Source organism: Cupressus sempervirens, chromosome 1 (assembly GCF_028749045.1).
Source record: "Cupressus sempervirens isolate cs-2001-9-10 chromosome 1, ASM2874904v1, whole genome shotgun sequence".
Taxonomy (NCBI): domain Eukaryota; kingdom Viridiplantae; phylum Streptophyta; class Pinopsida; order Cupressales; family Cupressaceae; genus Cupressus; species Cupressus sempervirens.
This window is the reverse complement of record NC_143118.1, coordinates 638571643-638594101: the sequence shown is the minus strand read 5'-3', so window position 1 is coordinate 638594101 and position 22459 is coordinate 638571643.

Genomic DNA, 22459 nt, shown 5'->3' with positions numbered 1-22459 from the left:
GTCACTTTCTCTCTCCTCCACAATTTTTTTTTTTTTTTCCTTTTTTTTTTTCCTCTTTTTTTTTTTCTAATAATTTAATTTTTCCATGCAAGATGCTCCTGCATCAGACTCCTCTGGTAGATAGAAAAGTGTGTCCCACACTTTGATGTCAAAAGAAAGATATAGAACCATTTTCATCTTCACCACAAGCTTCCACCTCAATAGGGACAAGAAAACCAACATACAAATCTTTCACATTTTATTTTTTTGCTGATGCATGATGCTCCTGCATCCGACTCCCATGGTAGGAAAAATTTTGTGAGTATGGAGTCACAAAATGAAGTAGCCATTGTTGACATAATTTTTTTCCTCTTCCTCCAACACATAGCTGGAACAAGTATCCGATGCTGAAATTTCTCCTTTGCAATGAACTCTATCCAAGCATAAATCTCATCCTCATTCAATCTTGTTGAATTAATCACACCTATAATAAATCCAGCAACACCATACCAATCTTCCTTTGCATACCATACATCATGAACAAGATCCTCATGCAAACCATCATTAATATCTTTTGAACTCATATCAAAGACAACATCCCATGATTCATAAGAATTTACTTGTTTGACATCTTCGTCTTTGCTTGCCACTTTTATGTCATCAACAATGCACGTAACTACTCCACTTGCTTGATCTCCAAGTAAGTCACTATACTTCTCCTCCATTGCTGCAATCTTCAAATCATCTTGATCTACTTCAGGTTCGTAAGTCTTGTCATCTTTATGCTCTTCCTCTTCTCGTTCATCTTCTTCAACTTTAGGTTCGCAAATGATTTCCTCTTCATCCGCTTGCTCCTCCACTGGATCATCTTTCTTTTCCACATCCAAGGAATTATCAACATCTCTTTTCTGGTGACATGCTTTTTGTTTCCGCAACTCAGCTTGTAATTCATTCACTTGCTTTTTCAAATCAACTAGCAATTATTGTTGATTTCTTGCTCTAAATTTCTCAAGTCGAGGAATCCTTAGAATCCATCCAATCACAAAAGTCATCTTCTTATTTCTCTTCTCCATAATCAAGTCTTTAGAAGACAAATCTCATGCAACACAAGAACCTTGTGCAAACTGCCTCACAGTCGGCGCTCTGTCTACACAATCAAGAACTTCTTCACAAACTTCACCCAACTCAAGGTCCTGGTGCAAACTGCCTCACGTTCGGCGATCTGTCCACACGCTCAGGAACTCCTGCTCTGATACCACTGATGACGGGCCACACCACCCATACCAACTCATAACCAAAAATGCAATTATATGGAGACAAGAGAGATGACAAAATGCTTCATAAGACTTTCATTAAGACTTGAAATTCATTAGAATATTCTCCAAATGGAAAAACTCCAAATTCTTACAATATAAGAGAGATTGCTCACCAAGAGCTTCTACAAGAAATTACATCCGAAGAGCTTCTACTTGAAGAGCTTGTCTTGAAGAGCTTCTATTTCTCCAACTTCCATTAGAAGAGCTTCCATTCCTTCAACTTGATTACAAATGATAATAGGCCTTTCTTAAATAGGCACTTCTAACCCAAGACATTACAAACACAAGCAATGTGGGATAAAAGGTAAATACAACTACCTTTAAATAAATATTAAATTCCCACCCAAATACAACTAAGCACCCAACAAATATTAAATACATGATTTTAAGGATCTTTCCACAAACTTCTAAATTGCCACCTATACACCTTAATTAATGGAATGACAACTATTTTTACTATTTTTTTTTTTACGCCACCTATGCGCCTCGAAAATAGAAATCTACTTTTCCTTTCTTTTCTCCTTTTTATTTTTTTATTATTTCTCCTCTAATTTTCGTCACTTTCTCTCTCCTCCACAATTTTTTTTTTTTTTAATTTTTTTTTTTTTCCTTTTTTTTTTTTTTCCTCTTTTTTTTTTCTAATAATTTAATTTTTCCATGCAAGATGCTCCTGCATCAGACTCCCCTGGTAGATAGAAAAGTGTGTCCCACACTTTGATGTCAAAAGAAAGATATAGAACCATTTTCATCTTCACCACAAGCTTCCACCTCAATAGGGACAAGAAAACCAACATACAAATCTTTCACATTTTATTTTTTTGCAATTGCATCAGATTTTCTCACCAAGGGTACTTAATTATATTATTGTGTGTGTGTGTGTGTGTGTGTGTGTGTGTGTGTGTGTGTGTGTGTGTGTGTGTGTACATATACCTCATTCAATCCTAGGTTATTATCATGTATTATTATACTTGTTTTCTTATAGGTAATATTTTTTTAATTTTTTTAATTTTTGTTGTGGATTGTGACATGCAGTCGCATCCCTAACATTAACACAATGGGATGAATAAGAAAGGTTTACTTCAAAAATTATTATTTGATGGGTCCCTTTTGTTGATAGGACAAGATGCCAAGAATATGATTTTGATTATTTTATTGATTGTAATTGGGGGAGGAATTATTTCCTTCTCCCATACAATTTCCAAAGAGTTAAAATGCACCTACAACATACTCTCCCATATGAGTTTTTTTTTTTACTATGTCTTATGAGTTTAAAAAAAAATTATAACAACTATGATGTCAAGGTCATTTTTTTTATGATGAGTTGATGAGGTTCATTATATCTATATAGGCTAGAGATATAGTGGTGATAGATACTCAAAATTTAATACACTAATGTAAAAAATTAATTATAATGTTCTCTACTATGACTTGGATTACATATGGAATTACTGGTTATTGAAAATAAAATGAATCATTTCATATGATCTATTTGAAAAGAAATAAATCTTATTTCCATTATAGAAACTACATAATAGAGCATCTTATAATGAAATCACTCAAATTTACAATAAACATTCATTTCAATAATTTCTCTCATAAAAAAATTCTATAGAGCTTATTGATGGAATTAAAAATTCTAAGAAAGAACAATGAGATAATCTACATAACTTCAATATGATTCCCCACAACATTAGATATTCTTTTACATGAATTGATATTTCCCTTTACAAACAACTATGATAGTGCAACAATATTTCTCTTGCAAAAATAACTATATACAAATTTTCAAACTCCACTTTATATATTTACAACAATATGCAATAGGAAGTAGATCTCTTTCATATTAAAATAAAAAAACAATGGAACTTAACATCACAACACATTATGAGGTGACATGGAACATAGTAGTCTCTCCATAATACTTGATTCCTCAACATTTCTAAGGGGTGAAACCCTAACCTCTTCATAGGATCTACTTCCTCAAAAAACCTACATGACAACACAAAACTTGGAACCATGGAGGCTCACCTCACATCCTAGGCTTCTATGAAGCCACCCACTAAATAGGGGAAACAAAGCCCATCTTAGTGTTTTGAAACAACACAATTTCAAATTACCCTAATGAGAACAAGATACATCTAGAGGCAACTACTTCCCATCTTCAACATACCATTTCAGACACCAGGTCAACTATAAGGCTAAACCCTTCTTCTACTTCAAGCTTTTGAAAACCTAGGTGAGTGTACCTCAGATTCATTTATATGGTACCAATGCTAAAACATATTCCTGAATCTAATAAAGTAGATAAAACCCTTAATCTTCTAACACTTATGCGTAGATCTCAAACATGGAATACCTAATAACATGACATAAGAAATTGCTAAGCTGAGTGAGGGCATCACATTTCTATTATTCAGCGTTAAAGGGAAAAATATTTGATTAATGATGTTGATTTTAGAAAAAACTCCAAATATGTAGTAGTAAGAACAAGTTGATCTTGTAGCTGATCAGTGCCTTATCTATTGGGCAAATCCACAAATTAAATAAATACATCTATGATACTAGTGACATATTCAATGCACCCAAATATCAAATCTATATAATCACTTTGTGAATCAAAGATTGGTGTTCATAAAGACCTCATTCTTATGAAATATCCTTCTCAAAATAACTAGCAACCCTATCAAACACATCAAGTATTTACTTGGCCCTCTATTCCAACAACAAAATATATTAGACATACAACCCTAAGGGGATGCAAATGGGTCTCAATTCTTTGTCCCTGAACCACATAAGATTGCAAATTTAAGAGATAGGAGACATGAATCAAAATGAAACTAAAGAGATTATGCTCACTTGTATTCATTTCTTTGAAACTATACATTCAGGTGTATAAAATTAAAACATAGAAATGCCTAACATATCAGAACTAGCTATATTATCTTCACTATTGTTGTTCATACAAGAGAAAATATGTTGAAGAATGTGGTGCCACAGTGATGAGAACACATCAAAATTGGAACCCTAGTTTCACAAATCTTAGAACACTCAAGATTGGAACACACATGGTATCATAGTAGTGAGTAATTTTTCTCCAAAACTAGAATCAACCCCCATAATGGATGAGAAAAAGAAAGATATAGAGGAAGAATAGAATCCTAAATTTGATCCAAAGACAACATGTGTCCACTTGAATCTCCATCCTTTGCTATTGTAAAATATCTCTCCTCTTTATATCCTTTTGATCTGATTTAGTTTTCATCATTATTTTGTAACAAACTTGGAAATATCTCTGATGAATGATGAAAACCCTTATGTAACCAAAATATCTGAAATGCATCATGGAATGTTGATAAAGACTGGATTTTATTGATTTGAAGGTGACCAAACTCACCCATAATTACATTTTTTATTGTCTTTTACACACATTCAGCTCATTACCTTGTTAGAAATCAAAACTAAAATTTGATATCTGAATGTGGTTGCAACTAGGAATCTAGGAGAAAACCAAAAATAACCTAAATGGACAGCTTCCTATGCAAAAACAAACTTCAAAATTAGAAAGTTCATCTTCTCCCAATTCTAGTGATATACAATACTCCTATATTAGCCTATGAGAAATGAACAGAATACCATTTTGAAAAATATGGCCTATCAAGGCTTCATATAACATATCTACAAATATTTGATCACTTTATAAAGTTTAAATTATAGCACAAATTCAAACTTTATTTAAAATTCCAATGATTTGCAAACAAAAAATTAAAAATTAATTTTTATGCCTTATGCATTTTCCCTCCAATTTTATTCTAGGTCAAACTTGGTTGATCAGCCTTCTGACATGTGTCATCATTTGATTAGTCAAACCTCTCTAACATCACCTAACACCAGGTTCCATGTGGCACCTTTTAATTGGCTGACATGTGACTACTCTAGTTGCACTACCATGTGGCAATTCATTATTCATTGGGAGTCGTCACCACAGACTGGGCCCCACTACCATGTGGTGCCTAGGCACTTCCCCACTTCACTTAACTTTCATGCATCTTTGAAATGTAGGGAAGTGCCAGCTATTAGATCTCGCCATGTGGTGAAATCCAGAGTGCCCATCTTAGACTTACCACATCATTTCTATCTCAAAATCCATGCCAAGTGTCATGATCTGATTCACTCATTTGATGCCATGTCATCACTCTTGGGCATGCATATTTTGGTTCAAAATTTATATTCTTCATCTAGTTGAGGTCTACCACACACAAGTCTGGGCTTCCAAAAGTCACTTATCTTTATGACAACTATAGTGTTGTGTGATTATATATAAAAAGACTTCAAAATTGTACAACACAACAAATATGGGACTAAAATCTCTTAATTGATTTTGTTCTCTAACATCCTCACACATGTCTTTTCTATACCTGTCACTCCATATTTGATATTCCAACTATGCATGAACCTTCTTAGAGCATTGCATGAAGCATGTCGAGTGCATTATTTAGAGTACTCAAAGATTAGACAAATTGTAGGCAAATGATATTTGGAAAGATGTGGGAGGATCTTTTGAAAACCAAATGAGAATATAGATTTTGTAGAGAAACCATTTCTTGACAACATTGTCTGGGAACTGAGGTGATTTGGTGGGACATCTCTTACACTTTGCTAATACTAGTTGTTTTTTGATAAGAATGGAAATCCTTCTCATGGGTTCCTCTAGTGTTGACATCAAACCCATTAGCAAAAAAATCATTGACAAGTAGTTGTTGGAATGCACACCCCTACTATAGACTCCCATATTTGTATACTTCCAAATGCTCGAGCACACTCATGGGCCTCGAGCAATTCCCATCCATATGCCTTCTTGATGATTATAAGATCTTTGATCTCCAAAGTTGGATACATGGATGATGATGAAATGAACATCAACTCCACCATTACTCCACTTATTATAGCTGAGAGAAAATTCACTACAACCATTTCCTTCCAAGCATCCATACTGAACCATTTGCTCTGTCTTGTATGAGAATGAGCTTCACTCCTCTTTGACCCTGAATACACCTAGCCCAAGGAATGTAGGGGCTCAAGAACATTTAGCATTCGTTCAATTTTATGCTCACCAAAATATAAATGACTAGCCTCTTCTAGTGCTTCATGCCAAATTTCATGCCATAATATTGCTATCCTAATTAGTTCCTTTGAAACTAACTTAGCCTTGTCAACCAAAACATCACTATGTTGTCACACTTTATCAACAACTTCTTGAGTGGCCACTCTATGCAATGTGCTTATAGATTTGCATGCAACCAATAATGGATACATAAGAGTTGGTGGATTCCCTCTACTAATTCACACCAAAAGTGATTGAATTAGTTTTCTCACTGTAGGTATGTTTGAATGGATTCTTGTAATAATTTGAGGTAACACTACCAACCAGGTGTCAATATTCACATTATTAAATCCATCATCTAATGCTTCCTACACTTCAATTGTAGCTCCATGGTTTAACCATAAAGTAAGTAGCTAAAAAATATCCTATGCAGACTATCATCTTCCCCTTTTGTATTCCTTGACTAGTCCCCTTGATCATCCAAAGTAATATCGGCAACTTGTAATTAATGTTCCTTCATTGTTTGGATAGCCTATGTTGTGCTTAAAACCCATGCAATAACAACTGTATCCATTAATCCATTAAATTTTTAGTAATAATGTACTCAATGAAGAAAATAATTGGAAACATTGCAACATCATTCTGACATCTTCAAACTCATAAAGTACTTTACCAACTTGGAGTCAATTGGGCCCCAAAGTGGGTCTGACTAAAAAAAAATTGAATTCAAACACCTAGATTTTTAAACTAGCTCTGTCACCCTCTAGCACTGATTTGAAACAAATTTGACCACAAGAAATGAAATTGTGACTCATTTTACACTTGTCTGCAAATTGTCAACTTTGTGCTAGGAGGTTCTTTGATCAACTTTAAAAACTAACAAAAACAACTGACCAGGCTCTGAAATCAACAATACTGATTCTCTATTCCACATTTGTGTACCATGTCAAATCTCATCTCATGATAAATTCTCAGTCAAAAGATATTGATTGCCAAAATTGCCCTCTTAGAATTGCCTGCAAGCAAACATGTTAGAAAATAATAAATCATGCTCGATTTTGACTTCAAAAATTGGGCAAACTAACACTTGGGGAAACAAAAGTTGGGGAATTAGCTCATTATCATAAGGAGAGTATAAATATGTAATTAAGGCTCATGATGAATAGTAGGACACATTTGGCGAGCAATCAAACTAGGCTACTCAAATTTGCAGAACTAGAAACACTAGCAGGAAAGCAATTTTTACAAACGAAATGGACTTGGGAATGTGTGTAGACAAATTCATCAAGATTTGAAAATTTCCATACTTCAATTATTTTTGGAAAATAACATAGTAGTGCAATCCATTTGATATCACCTATTACAGATTCAGAGATATGACACCACGAACAAGGATACCGACCAATCTACAATTATTGACACCAATAAAACTTTACAATTTGCTTTTGGAATCACATTCAAAAATTGATCAAACGGATTCATCATAAGCTCAAAATTGAAACATAGAAAGTCTCTGACTTCTAGAATATAGTACAAAAGGAATTTTCTTATTTTTTCAATTGGGTCAAAGTTATGACAAGTCAAACAAGGCCTCCCAAAATTTTAAACAATTTGCATTAGCATGAAATAATAAATGACCAACTTTGAGGGATTTAGAACCTAGTCAAACTGATTTGAAATAACTAAAAATTTGAAACATAGGTTCTTTGGTATGGAAACTAAACACTCCCAAAGTAGCAATTCATGAAACATAAGTAGGTGCAAGATATTCAAATGCAAACACAACCTTCTATTGTTGTTTTACACAGGCAAAAAATGCAGATTTGGACATTGCTCAAAATGGGACATCACGGAATGACTCAGAATAGAAATTTATCTTCATGGGATGCATGGACATACTAAATGCAAGGTGTTAGAAATATTAAACATCTCTTAGGCCTCACAAGTACAACCAAGTACACATGCATTAAAAAATTCTTATAAGGGTCAATTTTTTCAATGGTACTCAAAATCAGGGCTTCAAATTTGAGTCTCAACAATGGCTCTATCTAGGGATGCACATCCCTTATGGGCATGTCAAGGATTTAGATCTTTGGAAGAAGTAGACCACACACACAAAAACATCTCTTGCGTAGCTTTATTAAAAATAGGGAAACTACTCCTACTATGTACAAATGTTGGCCCTAGGCCACCAACTTCAAAATTTTTTTTACTTCTATCATAAATCTAATTTTCATTTGAGCTTTCATGAGGTAAGCTAGAAATATTTATTCTATCAGTTTCACCTATCAGATTAGCATCATGAATCAACTCACTTGGCAAAATTGGATCTACACCTTCACTTTCATAATGCATACAAAAACTATGATCACTCTCATTGAGCAAGTTCTGATTAGCATGCTAAAAAATATCAGACTCAAACTGAAAATGTTCTTCAATAAATGAATCATGCATGCTATCAATCTTGAATATGAAAGCATCATATGCAACTTGGTGAATAAGATCACACATACCTTGAAAATATAACCAGATGGTACTCGAATGAGTAATCAGACTTATACTCATAAATGTCACCATTGCTAGAATCTAAAATGAATCTAGGATCCTCCAATGGTTCTTTGAAATCAGCAAATGGATTAGTTATCACATTAAAGTATTCATCATAAAACTCATTGGAAGGTGCATGCTAATTTTCAATAACAACTTCATCAAACACCTTGTTATCAACTTTATAAGATGCAACATCATTATCACAATCACATTTGGAAGAAGAACAACCTGACTTCTTACATCAGTAAGACAATGTATCATTATTAAAATCATCATCAACTAAATTTGAACATTCCATGTGCTCTTCAAAAAGTAGGTTAATAACCCCATGCAAAGCTCCTTTGTAGACATTATGACAAGTGATGTGTTGATCAACATCAGGTTCTTCACCATTCAATGGATTCATGAAAACTTTGAAACTATTTCTATCATCATTGTCATGGACACTTTTAGTGTATAAAGAAGAGAAATCAGAATCATCACAAGAAGACATATCATCCACTCCATCAACAAAGCATGTAGAATATAGATCAACATTACTTTTATTATCTTCTCTAAAATGATTCAAATGTCTTGCAAAGCAATCATCTTTTATCGTACCACTAGGTGTTGATGTATTAATCTTAGGATCATTTACAAATTGCTGATTACTACTACATGCAACTTTATGACATTCATCTACACAATTAAGTAGTCTGTCCTTATAAATGATCTCTCTTTCTTCATATTGTGTACATAGCTCTTCTTCACTACTTTCAACCTTAAGCTAATTTGCATAACTCTGAAATGGAACTTAATTTTCAGATTTAGATCAAGAATTCATCTTTTTACTTGCATAAGAGTACTTCTTCCATCATTGCTTTCTTCTTCCCAATTTGCATGTATTATCATTTTCCTCTTGTTGACTTGAGTAACAACTCTCGTCATTGTCTTCACATGATGCTTCTTCATAATATATTGGATCAACAACTTTATTTTCATCACTTGAAGATGACTTTTAGCTTCTTCATCCTCATATTGAGATGAACATATTTCAACTTCAAATTTTATGATATTATCAACATGATACAATCTATCAATAAGAGAAATCATTTCTTGCATATCTAATTGATCTAGTGAATCCACCTTATCATCCACTATTGAAATACTACAAACATGTGTACTATGTTCATCATGAACAGAATCATCTCTTCTTTGAAACCAAGAAACTTCATTTGTACATGTATTTAATTCTAAATTTTCAACAAAATTATCTACCACAATAGGGGTACCTACTTTCTGATTTGAATTTGAACACTCTACATGAGATTGATTTCTCCTTTGAACCTCATCTTGCCAACAAACACTTCTAGAGAAATTACTCCTAGTTAATTCATACTTTATGTTATTTTCAATCTCCATTTCTGTCATGAATGCCTAATGCAAATACTTAAGTTCTTTATCTCTTAATACATAACTCATCTTCTTATCAAATGCATCAAGATAAACCACTAAACACATTTGATCATCTAGCTTACCATTTTCAGGAATCTCATTTACAACTTTTCCAAATTTGATATTGAATTTAGGAGCTAATTCATCATTCCTAATTTGGATCTTCAAGAACTTATCAAAATAATTAGAGATTCTTACTCTTTCCCCAAACTACTTCATGAGGCTAAGTGTAATTCATCCCAGGATGAAATATAACATTCTAGTAGAAAGGAAAACCAATCTCTAGCATTACCTTCCAAAGTTTGAACAAACAACTTCATATGCACATCTTCATGAGCAATTTCATATTCACCCATTAAGTCACTGAAAACTCGAACATGATGACTAGCTAAAATAGTATGGTTCCCATTAAATTTAGGCAAAAATTTTCTAATATCATTAGAAATGAAATTTGGGAAACAATAGATAAGATCAAGGCATAATGGCATGTATCTCTTGGTAGAAAAAGATCTACAAACATCACTAACTAGCTACATACTTGATGAAAGGAAACTTGTCATTCTTCAAAGGCTTGAAACTCAGTGACAATAATTTTGATTTGTAATTTGTAGTAGGCTTATAACCTTATACCAAATAAATCTTTTCAAACACTTCACAAAATTTTATACAACAAGTTAAAACTCATTACAATGAAGTGTATAAAATTTATCATAGTATTCCCCTCCTCCTAGTGCAAAAGGTCACTTGATGGAGAACACATATGTGCACCACTTTCTTTCATGACAAGGAAAATGTCATGAAATATAAAATACCTCAAGTGTTGATGTGAAACCATTTATTTGTTGATTGGCATAAGAGAAAACTTCAATTCTTCACACCACTAATCAAATCCTTGTAAAGATGCCATCTCCTTGAGGAGAACCAAATGATAAGACTATTGTGATTTACTTTTAACATTCAAAATTCTTATGATAGAAAATCACATACAACACTTCAAAACTTTATCAGTCAACAACTCATATATTCTCCATTCTTATGTAAATCTTATGATAACTTTTAGATCTGCATAACCAAGCTAAAAACTCTTGAAACCAGTTATATAAGACCAATTTTCACTGGTACAGAGATCTTTTAGAGAGTCGCTACTCATAGTTGTGGGAAAGATTTTCAACATGATTTGTAACATGAAAAATCTGAATTGAACTTTCAATTTATGGGACTTGCAAATCATCAAATAGTTTGAAGATAGAAAATGTCTTTAAACAATTCTATCTCTAAATTTGTAGTAGTAATTTGAAAATCAAAACTGACTAAATTGATTGAAAATAAAACTTGGTAACAATACAATCTACATTCAATCCTTCAAAGCTACTATTGTCCTAAACAAAGCATCACTGGGGAATACAAAACCTTGCATACAAAACTAAATATGCACAATATATTAGAGCTTTCCAGCTCCATAATTTAGGTATTTATGACCTTTCCCTAGGAGAGTTGTCATTTTGTTGGTATTTTGAAACAACATGATTCCAAATTGCCCCGATAAGAACAAGATACATCTAGGGGTAGCTACTTCCCATCTTCAACATACCATTTTAGACACCAACCCAACTATAAGGCTAGATCCTCCTTCTACTTTAGGCTTTGCAAAACCTAGGTAGGTGTACCTCAAATTCATTTATATGGTACTAGTGCTAAAACAATTTTCTAAATCTAACATAGCAGATAGAACCCTTAATCTTCTAACGCTTATGCATAGATCTCAGAAATGGAATAGCTAATAACATGACATAAGAAATTGCTAAGCTAAGTGAGGGCATCACATTTTGGTTCTTCAACATTAAAGGGAAAAACATTTGATTAATGATGTTGATTTCAGCAAAAACCCTAAATATGTAGGAGTAAGAACAAGTTGATCATGTAGCTAATCAGTGCCTTATCTATTGGGAAAATCCATAAATTAAATACATGCATCTATGATACTAGTAACATATTCTATACACCCAAATATTAGATCTATCTAATCACTTTGTGAATTAAAGATCGGTGTTCATAAAGACCTCATTATTATGAAATATCCTTCTCAAAATAACCAGCAACCCTATCAAACACATCAAGCATTTACTTGGCCCTTTGTTCCAATATCAAAATATATCAGACATATAACCTTAAGGGGATGCAAATAGAACTCAGTTCTTTTTCCATAATCCATGTAAGATTGAAAATTAAAGAGATAGGAGATGAGAATCGGAATGAAACCAAAGAGATAATGCTCATTTGTATTCATTTCTTTGAGACTATACAATTAGATGCATGAAATTAAAACATAGAAATGCCTAATATATCAAAACTAGCTATAATATCTTACTACTATTGTTTATACAAGAGAAAAGATGTTGAAGAATGTGGTATCATAGTGATGAGAACACATAAAAATTGGAACCTTGATTTCACAAATCTGAGAACACTCAAGATTGGAACACACATAGTATCACGTCAGTGAGTAATTTTTCTCCAAAACTGGAACCGACCACCACAATAGATGAGAAAAAGAAGAATGATTCATAGGAATGATGTCTTTATGAATACTGATCTCTTATTCACAAAGTGATTAGATAGATCTAATATCTAGGTGTATGGAATATGTCATTGGTATCACAAATGTGTGTATTTAATTTGTAAATTTTTCCAATGGATAAGGATATAATCAGCTACAAGATCAACTTGTTCTTACTACTACATATTTGGGGTTTTTTCTAAAATCAACATCATAAATCAGATGTTTTTCCCTTTACTATTGAAGAACCAAAATGTAATGCCCTCACTTAGCTTAGCAATTTCTTATGTCATGTTATTAGCTATTCCATGTTTGAGATCTATACATAAGTGTTAGAAGATTAAGGGTTTTATCTACTTTGTTAGATTTAGGAATATGTTTTAGTAGTGGTACCATACAAATTAATCTGAGGTATACTCACCTAGGTTTTGTAGAGCCTAAAGTAGAAGAATGGTCTAGTCTTATAGTTGGCCCAATGTCTAAAATGGTATGTTGAAGATGGGAAGTAGCTACCCCTAGATGTATCTTGTTCTCATTGGCATAATTTGGAACCATGTCACCAACAACCCAAACAGAATACACACATAAAACATTTACTAATGCATGGAACATAAAACACTACACATAACAATCCCTTCCAAGGTTTTCTCATTGGTTTACCATTGGAATCATTAACACATTGGGTGAAGGTGGACTCTTCAAAGAGGAGAATGTAATTTCCATAACACAAAATCAATTTGCAATTGCATTTTTTCCTCTCAAGGCTATCGTAAAATATCCTCCTTCTTACACATACACTTATACCTCCAAAACAAAAAAAAGCATATAGCTTCAATGGTGGCCATACTCCATGAAAGAAAGAACAACTCCTTATCATGAGGTAGATTTTCTTAACTACAATGTTGAGCCCAACTATCCCCTTCACCCAAGGATTCTCTTCCATCCCAAGGGTGAGTGAAGCCTTTACACCCATGAAAAAATTTTAATATTCAAACAAAACAAGGAGATTAAGGAAGAAAACCAAGAAAATTCATGAAACACAATACACAATAACAACACAACACAAAGATTACAATGACAATATATGATCCTATAACAACACTCCATACCTATAGATTCATTATGTAATGCAAAGACAAAATGATCATGGTTTGAGTACCAACCTTGGTCCAAGATAAAGGAAATGATAGTTGATGAAGAGCTCCCTTAGCCTCCCTCCAAAAAACCTAACTTTCTCTAAACTTAAAGAGTGGGTGAACACTCCACTAGTATTTCCAAGACTCTCTAAAAAGTCTTTCCCACTAACTATTTTGGCAAAAACACCAAGCCACTTCTTCTTACAACTTGTCTCCCCCCAAGTTTTCTATATTTGACTTAGTGGAAACATGGGGAAGAACTCATACGACAATTCCATTTTTGAAGTGGTGGAAGAAGGCATTGGTAAATGGGCCCCCTAGGTTGTCTAGTCACTATCATGGTCAAAATTAGGTCCCTAACATGTTATACTATCATATGGGTAGCTTATTTTCACATAAAAGACACTTTGGGACCACCTAATGACCCTTCAAAACCCTAGTCAAGTCTAAATTCGAATTTCCTTTTGATAATGACCCACCCTAGCCCTTATCAAGTGGGTTTACTTAATCATTAACAAGGTAATTAGTTTTAGGGTAAAATACCACCACGACCAAAACCCTAGATGACATGCCATTAACACACAAAATCCACAAGTGTCAAGTGACACCTAAAAGCACATTCCACATCATCATGACATGTCCCTAATGCATCTTTGTGATTAAAAAATTTCACATAGAAGAAAGATTACATTTACGAAATAAAATACATCACAATGAGGCTTTTTAATCTTCCAAAGATTCACCTTGGCTGACCATGTTCACATAAGTTTGGAACTTGTTTCCCCCCAAGATTTCCATGGTTTCATTTTCTACACACTAAACTCAAGCATCCGTATTCCAAGGAGGTCATATAAAATACATATCATAAATGCATATAAATTTAAATGTTATGTAATCAATATTAACATAATTCAATGGAATTCCTTTACTTAATCATTTGAAATAAGACATTCAAAATGATAAAATATCAAAATCTACACATCACATTTAATCATAAATCACCATAATCAATTTAACATTTTGCATCACATCATAATCTATTTCCTTTCAAAATTGCAAAATGTTGAATCTATATTGCTAAATAAACCAACATGAAAATTAGTTTTGATTACATACGTTAGATCAAAACCACCAAAATGTTATCATCACAACTAGTATACTTGATTCAATTGAATGTAGTATGATTACTAACACTATCTCATTATCATTATGAGATATTACATGATAAAGCATATGTCTCTAAAATCACTAATGTCAAGAAATTAGGATGTTTTTATAATCATGTCGGTATAGGTTCAAAATCAATCATTAGGTAGACCCATTATATCTATTAGTCAATATATTATATTCATCTTAATTATCATTCATTGTAGCCTATCCACCTAACACTACTTGTACAACAATTGACTTATTATATTTACATCATGTTGAGCTCTACTAATTAGGCCTTTATCTCAATTGATAACAATTTCTGTCTATAATTATTATTAGTACTCACAAGGGTGAGTGTTAATTCATCTTTTCACAATAGCCTCCTAAAAAACTATCCTAGTAGATTATAACATACTATGAACCCATCAACATATTTTTCTAAGTTATAACATCTCAAGTCTTTATTCCATAGGGTGTTAGCTTACCAACTTGATAAAATTTTGAATACAATACTTATGACAATAATGACTACAATGTATATCAGTTTTAATAAGATCTTAGGTCCAATATTAATAAGAATGATTCCAATCATGAAAACCTAATTCCTAGAACTTACTTATCATCATTCTATCCTAAGGTATATGGTAATAGTCTATAATTCACATACCCTGCATGAGAGACATAGACATGACATCTCACCTCCTTATGCTTCCTAATTTTGACCATATTGATGTTATTTAGGGTTTAAAATATGATACTAGGGAAGGGCCTTACACATTCAGATAGAGTTTTCAAAGCCTTTTGTCATACATTGTGATAACACAACTATAGTGATTATTTATAAGAATATTGTACTACATATAAGACTAAACATATATCTATTAAGTAGCATGTTTTGAGAGAGAAGTTTGTAGAAAAATAGATAAAATTGGAGTATGTTTCTACCAAAGATCATATTGTAGATATCTTTACAAGGCCCTTTCCAAAAAATACATTTGAGAACTTGAGAAGTATGCTTAGGGTTTTGCCCCTACCTACTTCAGAGTAGATGATGTAGAGATTGCATCAATCCAGTAGTACAAAGCACTATTGTTTGACTAGACTGAATGTTGATACTCCTATATGGGGGAGTATTTGAGATTAGCACAGTCATCAAGGACTATAGATAGTTGGTCTTGAACAATATTTTGGACACTTGAGCTGATTAAAGACTTGGAGAAGATGATTGACATAATGAAGCCTTTGTCATTGATGTCAATGGGGGAGAGAAGTGTGAATGAAAAACATCTCCTTAGTACTATGAGGGAGAGATTGTATAGAGAAGCACCATGTATGGGGGAGAAATCCTCTAAGGGAAGAAATATTGATGTATGGGAGAGATATTGAGGTCTCCTATGCATAATAGAAACTATTAGTGATATCTCCTATGCATAGGAGAAACTATTATTGATGTCAATGGGATTAACATTGAATGGGGTAGAAGCTAAGAGTTGTTTATTGTGTGAAAAACTAATGCAAGTAGAAATAGATGCAAAACATAGCAAAGTTCCAAAGGATTTTAGATTTGATTGATGAAGAGGATTTGAAAAGAAGAGAACAACAAAAGTTGCAATAGAGTGGTGTTTTGGTATTCTTGGAACTTAGATGTTTTTCATCAATGTTTCCATCAATGCCAAAGGGAAAGATTGTTAGCATGAATTCTGATGATATTCCTTTGGGGGAGTATCCTGAAAATTGATAGAGCATATGGGACATTGTTAGCATGATTGAAATGTTGCATTCATGAATGTGTTTGTCATTTACGACAACATAGTATGGTTTCTATGAAGAATAGTAGAGTAAAAGATAGAGATTGAGCTTGTATAGATAAAGGTTTGATGTTTAGGTGAAGCATGGTTAAGGATGAGTTCTACACTATTTCCTAATGATGAGGTTAATTGTGCATCAAATAATTTTAAGCCATGAAGATATGTGTGATTTATAGAGAGAAATCTAGAGATAGAGTATCAAAGTAGTTTGTAATTAATGGATTATATCTCCTAATAGAGATAGAATCATGATATGTGAGGATAGATAGTGATAAAGGAAAGCCTAATGGTTACATCAACCAACACACAAGATTTGGAGTTCCACATGTGAGAAGTTATAAAGACTATGAGTTCCACATGTGAGAAGTTATAAAGACTATGATGCAATCTTAACTGCATTGAGATCATATATAAGAAATTCGGATAGGTTTCCTTGGATTTGACACAATCCTCCAATTCTCTATCAATAGTAGATATCTTCAAAGCAATAGACTCTCTAAATTCTGATAATCTCTACAAAATTTATTCTTTCTTAAGTTCCAATTTCCTAATATCACTATGAACACTAGCCACATGTCCTTCAAAGTCATCAACTTTGTTTGAAGGTTGTTATATCTATCTCATTAAAGCTTCTAGCTCACACAACCCTCCTTCAATCTTACTATCAATATCCTTGGTCAACTTATGAGATAAGTTACAATTAATGTTCAATACCTTTACATCTTGTTAAAATCTCTAAAGTTCCTTGATACAAGTATCAAGACTTAACAAATTATTCTTCATATTCTAAAAAATGGTGCAATATAAATTAGAATCATGGGAATATGGACCTTTGACTCTGCAACATTCAAAAAAATTGTAAATTCTTCATCAAAATATTTTAACACTTCTTGTCCCCTCTATTCAGGATCTACCTCTATATGCTTAACTACTAGAGTATTTATTAACCTATCAGCTACCTCCATTAAGGGTTCTTTATAGGCTCTTCATTGTTATATTCTTCTCAATAAGTTTTTTTAGAGATGAGATCAAGTCAATTTGATCATCATCATCACTTGTAGGCTAGCAAGTGAAAGTGTAGTAGATGAACTAGATGGTTTAGTTTCTATTAGAGTGGGGTTTTCATTGAACCAAAAGACTAATTTCTCAATGTCCAATACAACCACTCAAGTTATAGTACATAGGAGGTGGTTAATCCCTTCTCATGAATCTCGAGGGCAATAGTGAAAATTTTTCTAACAATCTCCCCCTTCGTGTTACCTGTGGGTTTGAGGATATGAACTTGTGACCAAGATTTGATACCACCTGTTACAAGATAGAGTTTTTGTTGCACCAAAAGATTGACCTATTAATGTTCAATACAACCATTGGACTTATAGAACATAGCACACAGTCAAGCCATGTCATAGATCTAGAAGGGGAACATTGGTGGTTTGTCCAACAATTTCATCTTCCCTTTGCTTCTTGTTTGCTACATCTTTAACTCTTCTCTCTTCTTTCTCATTCTCTTTGTTTTATTTTATTTCCTTCTCTTTCTTTTCTTCCTCCTCTATTCTCTTCTTCTATTCTTCCTCTACTTTCCAATTATTTTCTTCCTCAAGAAATTTCTACTTGGCTTCTTTTATTTTTCTCTTTTCTACCTCTAATAGCCTTTTTTCCTCTTCAATTTTTTTTAGCTAATCTTGAATAACCTTGGCCTGAGATTCAAGTTGTTTGAGACTCTCAAAATGGGTAGTGTCATTAATGTTAATAGTGACATTGGTCTAGTCAATCTACATAGTGTCACCACCCACTGACGCTTTTGAGATTTTAGGTGTTGGAGTATGTGTTTTCTTTGATTCTATCATCATCTATCTAATAGCTACCACTACTTCACTCCTTATTTTATCCTTGTTACCTAGCATAAGTAGAAATGGTCTCACCTTGTTCCTTAAGTAGGGTGCAAGATTGTTCAACAATTTCTTGACCTCTTCCTCATCATCTATCTTGCACATTGTCCTTATCATAGTGTTTCAAAGTTCTATATTCTCTTCTCAATCCGAAGCTTTCTTTTGTATAAGTCTATCATCGAATTTCTAATTTACTATGCCTTCAATATCCTTAAGTTTTAGATTGTTAGCCATTATATATCTCACAATAGAGATATCAATTTAATCCTTCTCAATATCATTATAAAAATCATTAAAAATATCATTTGAATAAAGTTCCCTTCATTTGCAATGGCTAAATTTATCTTCTCAATCTTCGACTTCCATGGTTGCCTTGCTTTTCGCATAGTCTTTTTAGAAATAGTAACCTTTTTTGCCTATTTTGCTTCTTTTTCTTCTTGTTCTTCTTCTTTTTTGGATTCTATAATTGTCAACAATGACTTTTGTTTTTTTCTTGGTCTAGTATCCTATTTCTTAACTCTTTTAGTCTTAGTAATCACAATTTCCACTAATATCTCTAGTTTTCTCTTTGGCTCACTTGTTTGTTTAATTGATACTCTAGCATATAGAATGTTCTATTCTGAAGATGGTTTTGTAATAGACATTGATAATGGTTTGTTTCATTGTCTGCCTAACTACTTGTAACTCACTTTCTATCATACTAGCCACAGTTAGATATTTGTTCATTATTATCTCAATGTTTTGCTATAGAGTTGACTTTCTTTGTTATAGCAGTAAGTTTTGATTCCTTTGTGAGAAGTTTCAATAAGCTTCAATTTGTAAGTGAGCTTAGCTATAGTCTAGACTTATCTTAATGCACATTTTCCCAACTTCACTACCTTTAATTCAATCTATAAATGAAGTTTCAAATTATAATGTTGTGAACAAGCTTAATTCAATTTATTTGAATCAAACTTGATTATAGATTTTGATCTTCCTATCTGTCTATCATCTAACTATTCTTTAGAAATATTAAATCCCTTCACAAATGCCTCATTAAGTTCTTCTCAAATTTCATTGACTATATTTGTTTGACCTTCATTATATTTTCTAGTTTTTGAGTTCCTTTCATGATTCCTTCTATCATTTTTGATGTTTCTTCCATTGTTACTTCTATTTCCAAAGTTTCTTCCATTGCTCCTTCTATCTCCGAAGTTTTTGTCCATTCTACAATACTCTAGTGTATGTCCAAAGTTCTTGCATAACTGACATACTAGAGTTCTACTTCTAGGATTCTATTGATCAATAGGTGTAAAAAAATTTTGAGCTATATGTCTAAAGTTATTACACTTATAACACATGATCTCCCTCCTTTCTTCATAAGGTCTTCCCTCTATCAACGCCCTCTCATTAGATTTTCTTCTATCTGCAAGGTTAGTATTTCCAGACATTCTACTATTCCTTCTATTATTATCATATTTAAGTTTCCTACAATCAATTTTTCTATGACCCATACCATTACAATTACGAAAATAAAAATTTGTAACATGATTAATTGACTTATTTGTACAATTTATTTTCATATGACCTATTTTATTATATGAAAAACATTTACCTCTGAATTCATACATGATTTCCTTAGGGGATTTAGCTTGCTTAGGTTTATCCAATGTCATAGTTTCCTTGCCTTGTCCAACATTTTTAGGTTTATCAGAAGATTGACTTGATTCAATCTTATCATTAGATTTATCTTTTTTTTTAGATCCAATCTATTTTCAAGTTTCCTTCCAAACTTGTTAAATAAATAACCAAGACCAATCTTATCATAGGTAGGTCTTTGTATAGAAATTGAATCATCAAGCTTTTCTCTACTAGAATAAGGCTTTTCAAGTTGTTTCTTGCACTGAGTTAGTTCACCTTTCACAATAGTTTTTTACTTATGAAATTCTTCATGATCTTCTATCAATGCTTCAAACTCAGATGTCTTATTTGCTAGACTTGCTCTAAAATCTGAATTTTCACTATTCAAATTAGATTCAACTTTCCTAGCATCACTTTTCAAACTCAACTTTAAATTGGTAATATTTAATTCATGTTTCAAGATCTTGTAATCTATCTTCAATTTTGAATAGTCATCATCACTAGTTTTAGATTTACTAGATTTAGGCTTTTTATTTGAGACATTCAATCTTGTCCTTGAATTTTCTAATTTATACTTTGAAGTCTTCATATCTATCCTTCATCTTGTCTCTTTCTTTCATAAGGAGATCAATTTGTTCAAGTGCTTCTTCAAGGTTCTTCATCAATTGTTCCATATCCATAGGTATCTTACTCAAGTTGTTAAGCCTCTTTTGTGTAACTATGCTCTAATACCAATTGTTAGAAATAGGAATTACTGAGAGGGGGGTTGAATCAGTAATTTACCAACTTTAGTCACCAATTAAATATTATTTATTACTTTGAACCATACATAAGAAAGTAAAAAAGTAATGATGAATAGTAATAGTAACCATGCACAAAGATCACTCATACCATCATATTTTCTTAACTAGGGAAACCTTGGCCAAGGGAAAACCCCAATGGAAATGATACCTAATAGATAATATACTGATACATATGTTCCTTTTTATAGGATGGACCATTTAGGAGCCAATGAGAAAACTTAGTATAAAGAGTACCTATTAGGAGACTTTGAATCCTTGTTAGGAGATTCCTACCCTATTAGGAGTTGTAGTACAATAGATGCAAGAGGAGCTCACTACCTAAAGAAGTAACTTTTCCTCTAGTATATAGGTGGTGTAACTTATTTCTTGGCTAATCACTAACCTCAAATATATCTTGGATCAAAAATTCAGGTTCTCAAAACTTCACATATATTGTTTCACAAAAGGTTCTCATATCACTTGTCACAATGAAAAATGTACACTTCTTATTGCAAGATATACTTTGCATAAATATCATGCCTTTTCACAAATTGCTGCTAGGTTAGCTAAGATCAAAATATAAATTTCCAAATTAGAGTACACATCTAGGATTTTGGTCCTAATTGGTCAAGTAATTGATATATAAATAAAATAATTCCTTTACCTTTAATTCTATTGTCCTATTTCACTAGTAGAACATGAATATCTCTTTTCTATATTGTCCCTATTGTTGTCTTAGGTTATATATGTCATCATAAATATGTATAATATCTATATCTAGCTTCACTAGTCATAATATGATGTCAATAACAAGTTATATACAAAACAATACACTGTTGTAAACTAATTTCATAATTAGACAATTTTTTGGGTACCAAAAGGTAAGTATCTTTATTTTTTAGTTTTTCCACAAGCATGTACATCATGTGTTTCCATAAATGACAACAATTATATATATTCATTATCCAATTATAACACCCCTCGGTACACCCTTGGGAGGTTAACATACTAGAATAAATAATCATTCCCCTTGGACTACCCTCAGGAGGTTGACCATAATTTCTTATCTTATTAAATTTTTTATCAACTAAATAAGTCATCAATTATTAAAAATCCTCAATGCCAACTTGGGCTA